The following is an 8,630-nucleotide window of genomic DNA, read 5'->3' as shown; positions in this document are numbered from 1 at the left end:
CATTCTGAATTTGTCAATCTGAAACAAGCTTTGTTGAATGCACCACTTTTATCACATCCAGATCTTACTAGAAATTTTTCCATTGCCACCGACAGTTCTAACACCGCTTTAGGCGTACACATTTTTCAGGAAATTGAAGAAGATGGTTGTACAGTAATTAAAAACATCGCCTTTGCGAGTCGCATTTTGTCACCTGATGAACGCAATTATTCTGTTACAGAGCTTGAAACATCATGTGTTGTATGGACATTTACGAGATTTAGGCATTTTCTTTATGGAAGACACACTACCGTTTACACAGATCATAGAGCTATACAGTTTTTACTTTCCGCAAAATTTACACACGACAGGTTAAGCAGATGGAAACTTTATTTACAGGAGTTTAATTTTACAATTGTTCACATTCCCGGTACACAAAATATTGTAGCAGACGCACTATCCCGTTCTCTCAGCAACAATCAGCAAGACATCGCAACCAACTTCTGCCAAGCAAATTTTAGCGTCATGTATGTTCAACAAGTTACATTTGAAAATTTCATTTCGTCGTCATTACGAGACATAGCACAAGAGCAGAGTAAAGACAACGTATGGAAAGAAATTCAATGCCTTTGGCAAGATAGGAATAATGTTACCATTAGAAACCATTACACTCTACGCATTAACATTCTGTTTCGCCGCTCTCACCCTGACAGCAACAATTGGTTATTATGTATTCCTGACAAGCTTGTTAACAAATTAATTTGGTATACTCATTTAAGTTACGCACATTACGGAGCCAGAAAATGTTTTCTTGTACTGAGACAGAACTGTTATTTTGCCAACATGGAGAAACGTATTCGACGAGTTTTAGCGTCATGCAAAATCTGCCAGAAAGCTAAGTCAGATACGACTTCACATATTCCCCCATTACATCCCATTGCATTGTACCTGTTAAATTGAGACACATGGCCGCTGTAGATATTCTTGGTCCGATTCCAAGAATTAATAGAGGTATTTGCTACATCTTTGTCGCTGTTGAACTCACTTCAAAATTTGTTACCTTCACTCCGTTACGCAAAGCTACTGCTAAATCTGTTTCCAATGAATTTGTAAAACATTTTTTATTCCATGTAGGGCATGTATTGAAAGTAATTTCCGACAATGGACCACAGTTTCGATCTTCTATATGGTCACGTATGTTACGAACAAGAAACATTTCTCCGATCTATATATACAAGTGTCACGCTTCTTCGAACCCTTGTGAACGACTAATGAAAGAAATTGGTAAACTATGTAGAATATACTCCCATAAAAAACATATTGATTGGGATACACACATACTATCATTCCAGGATGTAATTAACTTAGTACCAAATGAATCTACTATGCTATCTCCGACTGTTATATTGAAAACTGTTGAACCACATAACAAAATTAAAGAATTAGTATGCTTTCCTACATATCGTCGACTACGACACCATGAAATAATTGACATTGCACTCAACAACATCAAACGTGCCACAGAGCACCGGAGAAGACAGCAAAAACAGGTTTGTACACGCCATGACTTTCCCATTGGACAGAAGATATTAGTACGTACACACTATTTATCCAACAGAGGAAAGAATAGATGCAGTAAATTTGAGCTTCTACACGCAGGTCCATATCGAATTCGCAGCATTCCTCACCCCAATGTAGTACGCGTCGAAACTCTGAGAGCCAGAAAAAGTAAAGGCAATCACCATGTATCCAATATTAAACCCTTTATTGAATGAACATACTTTGTGATTTATCACACTGTAATGCCATTTTCTGATTTTTATATGACCAATGATGCAATTATATTTATGTGACTACTTACTGATGATTATCATATTTTTTCTTGGCAAGTGCCCAGCAAGGTAAGGTTAGCTTTTCTCGTCGTTGCACATTAGACCGTGCACATTTTTTCAGATATACTTACATATTTTATGACCAATAATGCAATTTTATCTAGTGACATATTAATTTTATCAGATTCTTTCACCATTTAAGTCTTCAACTCTCGCCTCTATCAACTGCACAACATACAAGCTGAACACAAAGAAAGTCATTTCTTGTCGTTATATATCAGACCGTGCACATTTTCCATTTTTCGTGTATGTATGATTGTTTTCCTGTTTTGTTTGTATGCACTATGTAATCTTTAAGAGATAACAAACACTAGTTGACTTTGACACTTTGCCTTATGATATATCAACATCGTGACTATATTACATTTTTTTGCTACTGCGTTATGATACCCTGTGTACATTTTTGCACCTGAACATTGTCTATGTTTTTGATATAATACGTTTTCTGTCATGCTATGCTGTATGCTTAATTATATCACTAGAAACCAGTTTTTATTTAATGAGTATATGATTTAAATGCAAGATATTAATCCTTATTCATCATTTTCAGAAAGCAATAACGTGTAAAAGAAATAAATTAAACAAACCACAATGGATTACTATGAAATGGGAATTTCACCTTCGGAATGAACGAAAGAAGATGCAATACCTGGTCACGAAGAGTAAAAGGATCAGAATTAACAAACATTAACAAGAATATACTATACACATTGTATGATAGCAGTCTTAACTAATTTTTCCTTTCAGAATACGAGGCGATTGATGCAGGCTGTGAGACAGAACTACACATCTTAGTTTTAGTGATGAATTATGCTAGAAATAAGGAACTCTATACTATGAATAGTTGTATGAAGTAAATGGTAATATGAATAATGAATAGTGAAGTGTTTTTTTTTTTTTTTTTTTTTTTTTTTTTTTTTTTTTTTTTTTGCAGATGAAAATGAATGGTGATGAATAGTTATGTGAAGAATATGTTAATATGAATAATGAAGTTTTTCTCTGCAGGTGATGATAGCAATGAAGTTATGATAATATGAATAATGAAGTTTTTCCTTGTAGATGAGGATAATGATGAAGTTTATATATTTACTGTTAGTTAAGAAATGTTTTGTAGTTATTTAAGTATTTGTTGCAGTTCGTTTTGACAGTATGTCTTACGTTGCGTGGTATAATGACTGAATATTTTGGAAAGGACAGCTAGAGTACATACATATTGAGTATACGTTTCATTACCTGTTAATTCGAAGTTCACTACTTTTCAGCATAATATGCGTTTATTCTTTCACCTTAATAATCCATTTTGTATTTTTTCTAGGATAAGCTATTCATGAGATTAATGTGCTATAAGCAGTTAGTCATAAAACCTGTTCCAATACTTGCATTTTTTTACTCATTTGTGTGTGTCATTCATGAATGTGATCATGTATACTCTACTTGCTACAGCTGACGAATGACGTTACTAATCCTTATTTGCAGCAATAAGTCAAAAGCAAATATTTGTATGCCCCAGCAATTAATTATCGATCCCAACGCAGTGCATTGGTAGTACAAAAAAAAAGTATTACCAGTCCCAAATAATGCTACCAGTTTGAGAGAGTTCTGAGTAATACTGAATGATATTTTCTAACCACAGACCTTGAGCAATAGTTACAGTGTGTTACATTTTAAATATGTCCTATGTCACTTGAATGATGAGTTCTGATTAATACTGAATGATGTTTTGTAACAATGTATAAATGCTATGCCAATAATTTCTGTAAATAATATTTTTGTTATACTCTATAAATGCTATGCCAATAATTAACTCTCATTTTGAATGGTGACTTTTGAATAATACTGAATAATGTTTTATAAAACTACATGAATACTTTGTAACTGGCCAATGAATGCCACTGTTTCTTATATTTTAAATTTGTCTTATGCCACTTACATGCTATTATATATTAATACCAGTAGCTTGATGCTACACTTGTTAAATCCTGTTTTGAATGATGACTTCTGACAGTTTGTAACTCGCCAATGAATGCCAATGATTACTATAACAGGATGAATTATGTTAATGTTATGCCATTAATTAACTCTTGTTTTTAAATGATGACTTCTGAACAATGCATAAAAATGTTTAGTAACTGGCCAATGCGTTCACTGTAATCAGATGACTTATGAATAATATTCTGTAATACTTCATACATAGTACAGAAATATTTAGTAACTAGGAAATGAGTGCCACCAATTACTCAAATTGGTTGATAGACTAGTATAATTCTCAATGATGACTAGCATAAGACTTAATGTCCTTCACCTTCTGACCTAATTACCAGAAATTACTGCAATATCCGTTTGTCCCGTCCATCCTCATGATCATGGAGCACTATACTTGGTTTTTGCACTTATTCTACGTTGGTGAAAGAGTATGGATTATGTAAGGGTGTGGTGTTGACACATCATGCTGTCCACCACCTTGAACAATGGAGATCTTATTATGGTCCCACTGTTTGGTGTACCTAATGTACTATCAAAATGATAACATTGAATATTAATACGACATTTCAGTGTCTTGGCTACACTGATTAATATTTCAGGGAAGAGAACTTCAGATTGTCTCACTTGGTGTTGTGCTTCTGTAGAAAGATATGGACTTTCAGTGCAGCTACGTGCAACCTACTGTGCTACAACCATGAAGCAATCCTTCCCTTTCCTATCCTAGTTCTTGTAAAATGGTAAAAATATATACAGTGCGTGTGCACTTTATGTCATTTGTTAATATGTTTTGTACTCATTACGTATACTAGTTCTTGTAAAATGGTAGAAATATATACAGTGCGTGTGCACTTTATGTCATTTGTTAATATGTTTTGTACTCATTGCGTATACATTTTGTGATTTCTTGATATGTTCTGTACTCAGTGCATGTGCACCCCCTATTTCATTTTATGTTCTGCACTTATATATATGTATATACACTGTGACTGTAAACTTAGTTAATTAAGAAAAATTTCTTGCTCATGGCAAGTCTAATTGACTCACCATCGCTGCCAAATTTTTGTCCCCCCCCCCCCCCCCCCCCCAGTGGAGAGTTATGTAAGAGGTCCGAGCAGATGTAATTTCAATGTATTGCTCATGTGCTGCCTGCAATATGCAAGGTATAAGAGAATCGCTGACCAGAGAGCAGTGTTGACTGAGTAGGTACTGTGTAGCTGTAGCAGTAAGTTGTTGCTTGTCTGCACTAGTCTGGAGTCTGCTCTGGTCTGGTATCGTGTATTGTGTTGGCTGGGCCGGTCACGGTGCAGCGATACCGGAGCCTGAGTATTATTGTATAAGGTAAAAAGCGGCCTCGCGCATATCTAGTAATGTTATCTGAACTCCCATGCAATTGTTTTAAAAATGTCCTAATAATAATCTTTGTCATATAAAGTAATTTTTTTACAAGCATTCATTTCAATTTAATGAATTTACTAATATCTCCAATCCATGATCATTCCGATTGTTGCAAAAGAAAAATCAGTTGCTTCCTTTCATAAATGACAAATCTATCGGCCAGCATTGCACAGAGCTGTGCCAGAAAAATTTATTGTAAGAGCAGATATATTCGGCAATTTTATTGAGGTAAGAATTTTTCCTTTTTTTGTTCAGAATGATCTTACAGGGCCGTGACGCAGCACTGCTGTCGTCCAAATTTTACCAGGTTACTGAATTTATTTTTTATTACGAGGTTTAGGAATTTTTCTGTTTCGAGCTTACATTAAATGAGAAAAGAATTTTGTGGCTACATTAAATGGGAAACAAATTTTGTGTGGAGGTTAAATGTGAATGAATTTCTGTAGGGAGGTTATAAATGGGAACCAATTTTGTTCTGAGGTTACACTAAAATTATAATCATATTCATTATTATTATTTATTTAATTTTGTGTGGGGAGGTTACAAACGTCATTCACAAACACCATTAAGCGTCCCAGTAATGACTGACCAAGTGATATAGGCGTGGAACTCATCCCATAAACTGATTTCCAGCACCTGTCCAACGTAATGAATGCAATGTTGCATGCTTTAATTTAATATTCTGGTCGTTCAACTGTCTATTAATGTACCAGCATTTCATATTTGCAGTGGCTTATCTCATGCTTACATTAACCTGTGATCTTGCAATGTTAATCACTCAAATATGTTACCAAGACACATGTATGCCATAAATTTCATAAATGTACATTAATTATTGTTTGCTGTTGCGGTTTTTTTCTGTTAGAATACGTAAACACTGAATGTACCGATGTATAACGGATTAGTCACACAATAACGTCAACTTGAAGGCATTACTTAGCGTTATTAACATCTGTTGGTTTGATCCTGGTGCACAAACCACTCTGGGAAACAGTCCCATGTGCTTTAAAAAATGTAATTACCACCGTCGCACTTTAGCAAAAGAATCCGGGAAAATTCTGGTCGTATGTCACATCGCTATGTGGGTCTAAGGCTTTCATTCAGTCCCTTATTAACCAATCTGGTGTGGCAGTTGAAGATACCAAAACCAAAGCCGAAGTTGTAAATTTCACGTTCAAGAAATCGTTCACAAAGGAGAATCATACAAACATACCGTCATTTGACCATCAGATCGGACCATCCCGTACGGACAACATACTAATACAAGTAAGCATCCCCTGCACAGAGAAACGGCAGAAAGATTTGAAAGCAAATAAATTACCAGGTCTGGACGGAATGCCAGTTTGGTTTTGCAAAGAGTGCTCACGGCATTGGCCCCTTACCCAGCTTGCATTAGTCGTGAATCTGTCGCCCAGCACAAAGTTACAGGCGACTGGAAAAAAGCGCAGGCGACTCCTCTTTGTAAGAAGGGTAAAAGAACGGACCTACAAAATTACAGACCAATATCCCTAACTTCCCCCCCCCCCCCCCCCCCCATGAGCCATGGACCTTGCCGTTGGTGGGGAGGCTTGCATGCCTCAGCGATACAGATAGCCATACCATAGGTGCAACCACAACGGAGGGGTATCTGTTGAGAAGCCAGACAAACGTGTGGTTCCTGGAGAGGGGCAGCAGCCTTTTCAGTAGTTGCAGGGGCAACAGTCTGGATGATTGACTGATCTGGCCTTGTAACACTAACCAAAACGGCCTAGCTGTGCTGGTACTGCGAACGGCTGAAAGCAAGGGGAAACTACAGCCGTAATCTTTCCCGAGTGCATGCAGCTTTACTGTATGGTTAAATGATGATGGCATCCTCTTGGGTAAAATATTCCGGTGGAGGAATAGTCCCCCATTCGGATCTCCGGGCGGGGACTACTCAAGAGGATGTCATTCTCAGGAGAAAGAAAACTGGCGTTCTACGGATCGGAGCGTGGAATGTCAGATCCCTTAATCGGGCAGGTAGATTAGAAAATTTAAAAAGGGAAATGGATAGGTTAAAGTTAGATATAGTGGGAATTAGTGAAGTTCAGTGGCAGGAGGAACGAGACTTTTGGTCAGGTGAGTACAGGGTTATAAATACAAAATCTAATAGGGGTAATGCAGGAGTTGATTTAATAATGAATAAAAAAATAGGAGTGCGGGTAAGCTACTACAAACAGCATAGTGAACGCGTTATTGTGGCCAAGATAGACATGAAGCCCATGCCTACTGCGGTAGTACAAGTTTATATGCCAACTAGCTCTGCAGATGACGAAGAAATTGAAGAAATGTATGATGAAATCAAAGAAATTATTCAGATAGTGAAGGAAGACGAAAATTTAATAGTGATGGGTGACTGGAATTCGGTAGTAGGAAAAGGGAGAGAAGGAAACGTAGTAGGTGAATATGGATTGGGGCTAAGAAATGAAAGAGGAAGCCGCTTGGTAGGATTTTGCAAAAAGCACAACTTAATCATAGCTAACACTTGGTTCAAGAATCATAAAAGAAGGCTGTATGTATGGAAGAAGCCTGGAGATACTGACAGGTTTCAGATAGATTATATAATGGTAAGACAGAGATTTAGGAACCAGGTTTTAAATTGTAAGACATTTCCGGGGGCAGATGTGGACTCTGCCCACAATCTATTGGTTATGAACTGTAGATTAAAACTGAAGAAACTGCAAAAAGGTGGTAATTAAAGGAGATGGGACCTGGATAAACTGACTAAACCAGAGGTTGTACAGAGTTTCAGAGAGAGCATAAGGGAACGATTGACAGGAATGGGGGAAAGAAATACAGTAGAAGAAGAATGGGTAGCTCTGAGAAATGAAGTAGTGAAGGCAGCAGAGGATCAAGTAGGTAAAAAGAGGAGGGGTAGTAGAAATCCTTGGGTAACAGAAGAAATATTGAATTTAATTGATGAAAGGAGAAAATATAAAAATGCAGTAAATGAAGCAGGCAAAAAGGAATACAAACGCCTCAAAAATGAGATCAACAGGAAGTACAAAATGGCTAAGCAGGAATAGCTAGAGGACAAATGTAAGGATGTAGAGGCTTATCTCACTAGGGGTAAGATAGATACTGCCTACAGGAAAATTAAAGAGACTTTTGGAGAAAAGAGAACCACTTGTATGAATATCAAGAGCTCAGATGGAAATCCAGTTCTAAGCAAAGAAGGGAAATCAGAGAGGAGTGATGGTACTGTGAGTAATTGTAGTTGTTTGAAAAGGGGTCTGCATGTTACCCCTCAAATTATAACAGAATTTACACCTGTTTATCATACACAGGGGCGATGTTCTTGAGGACAATATCATGGAAACGGAAGACGATGTAGACGAAGATGAAATGGGAGACATGATACTG

Source organism: Schistocerca piceifrons, chromosome 4, assembly GCF_021461385.2.
Source record: "Schistocerca piceifrons isolate TAMUIC-IGC-003096 chromosome 4, iqSchPice1.1, whole genome shotgun sequence".
NCBI lineage: Eukaryota > Metazoa > Arthropoda > Insecta > Orthoptera > Acrididae > Schistocerca > Schistocerca piceifrons.
Note: the sequence above shows the minus strand (reverse complement) of the source record.